This window comes from Pygoscelis adeliae, unplaced genomic scaffold (assembly GCF_000699105.1).
Source record: "Pygoscelis adeliae isolate BGI_AS28 unplaced genomic scaffold, ASM69910v1 Scaffold202, whole genome shotgun sequence".
NCBI classification, from domain to species: Eukaryota; Metazoa; Chordata; class Aves; order Sphenisciformes; family Spheniscidae; genus Pygoscelis; species Pygoscelis adeliae.
This window is the reverse complement of record NW_008824544.1, coordinates 3,596,916-3,599,434: the sequence shown is the minus strand read 5'-3', so window position 1 is coordinate 3,599,434 and position 2,519 is coordinate 3,596,916.

The following is a 2,519-nucleotide window of genomic DNA, read 5'->3' as shown; positions in this document are numbered from 1 at the left end:
AAAGCAGCGTGCAGACCCAAACAGTGAGCATGCAGGCTGCTGGAGGTCAGCTGCACCAGCTCAGGGTGCTTACGCACGGACACTAACTTCTGATACAGCCCGGCAGCGCGCGATGCGCCGATGGGGATCCCCGTTCAGCCAGCCAGCATCCGAGACGTAGCGAGCTGTTTGCCAGACAGGCGATGAATTCCATGTTTCAGCGTTGCACAAGCTGCATTTCGAAACAGGAGGGTTTCTGCCCTCTCCCCCTACTCCGGGGAGGGTGTTGCAGGGGCTGGAGGCACCAGGCTGGCCCCAGGGAGCCGTTGTGGTGCAGAGGTCTTCCTCTGGGCAAGGGAGACAGGTCAGGAAGCATCAAGTCCTCGCAAAGCAGGAGGGCACAATCCAGGATCCTTCGGGATCTAGGTCAGGGTTACTCTGAGCAACAGGGAAACCGACGCAGGACTGAGGGTGTATCCACACCACTGCACCCGCAGCATGGGCTTTGACAAGAGCAACAGCTTTGCTCTTCACCCCGTTCCAGCTCAGCACCTTGCATCCTCCAAGAGAGCGGCTTGTGGGCTGAGCCCACGGGGAACAAGCTCCCTGCAGCAGGACGGGGGAACGGGCTGGTCCCCTGGAGGGTGGGTACCTGGTGGCGTCTCTGCAGGTGTGACAGAAAAGCTGTTTTTATGCCTTACATCAGCAAGTCCAGATGGTCAGCAGCAATCGCAGCGAGACGCCAGCCCGCTGCAGCCACAGGGGATACCTTGATCTAGTGCCACATTAAACGCCGTGGAAGAGCAGACAGCGTATGCTATCCATGAGAAGAGCTGTGCTCAGGACCACGCTGGCCACCCTCCTGCTTCAAGACATGGGGAAATGCTGTTGTGCCTTCAACGGCTCCTCATTCCCATCTTGGGGGCTCAGCCTCTCTTTTTATTGCCTTATGCTTCCAGCCCGCAGCAGTTAACACCCACCCGCTTATATTTAAATGCTCCCATCATGGGGGAACCAAAGCAGCTTCTACTTTCGACTTCTTTCCCAAGAAGTGCTGCATCTGTGATGCTCCGTCTCCTCTGTCACCTTACTGCTCGTGCCTTTGCTTTGCATCGTCTCATACCCACTGGCTGCCAGTGCTGCATCCCTAGTAACCACAGCGGAATCCACAGCACTTGGCATTCATGAGCATCATCTTGCTACACTCTCCCTTGCCACCAGAGACATTTTTGGTACCAGCTTGTCCGCAACCTCTGCTCGGCAGCCAGCATGGGAGGGCGAGCTTGGCACAAGCAGCGGGACCACGGCAGGGGAAGGAGACAGATGCTGCTGTCCAGCTCCCTTGTCCCCACAGCCTGGCTTTAGCCCCAAAGCCACCATCTTGGAGACCAGGAGAGCGTAAGAAGGCAAGAAGAGGGCATCCCCATCTCTGCATCCATCTCCAACTGCCGGCAACGGTGCAAGACCCCTGATTTGGGTGCAGGGCTTCCTGCCCCTCCCCATGGCCTCGTGCCCAGCCCGAGCAGAGGGTCCCAGTTTGCCAGCACTGGCCACCACCTGCAGGGACCCAAAAGCAGAGCCAGGACACAGGCAGATGCACTTCTCCCAGCAGACCTGCCCCCATTTTAAGGCAAAGTTTAGCTTCACCATTTCCAAGACGGAACATTTCCGTCTCCGGACCGCACCAGCACCCGTCTCTAAGCAACCCCAGCGAATCACGGAGGAAACCACCCCAGGCCAGCACAGCAATCTCTTGTCCGTCAGACACGGGTACAGCAGCGAGAGCCCACCAGCCGCTGCCGGTCCCATAAGACGGGTTTCAAAAACAGCCAGCGAGGCCACCGGAGATAGGCAGGGGGTGATGTGCAGGACACTGGATCCCTGTTTGAGCCCAGGAATTGGAATTAGCATCCCGTGTTTATTAGTTACCACTCTGCGAGCGGAGCCGCAACCAGAAAGAGATGGGAGGTCAGGGATCGAAGGCTTGACCTGGGCTGGAAAGTTTGGGGTTTGCCTGCCGGGATCACTGCCTGGCTCCGACGGCACATCCTGGTCCCCAGAAGTCCCCATCCCTGGAATCTTCCCAAAATCCCCGGCCAAGGATCAGCCATCGCGACCCCCGCGCAGGGCACTGTGGTGAAGGTCCCCTCGCCTCCAGCGCTCCCCATCAGGGCTGGCACCCGCGGGGGAGACCTGTCACCCCTCAATTCATCCTCTCGGAGGTCCTGCCTGTCTTCCTCCTACCCCACATCATTCTGTTTTCCCCCCAAAATTTGGCTGGTATCACTTTATTTATGTTTTTATTAAACATTATCATTTTAGCAGCATTTCCAAGTATTTGGGGGGAGGGATGATGCATTTTATACACTTTTGTGAATAACTTGGCGCAATTTCAGCCTGCACCCCTCCAAACCCACTCGCACGGTGATGGGTAACCTCTCCTAACAGGTGACAGACCCCAAGCCATGGACCGCCGACACCCCGCTGGGAACGGGTGCGCTCCGCCAGTTCTCACGATCCCCGAGGGATCCCAGGGAGCC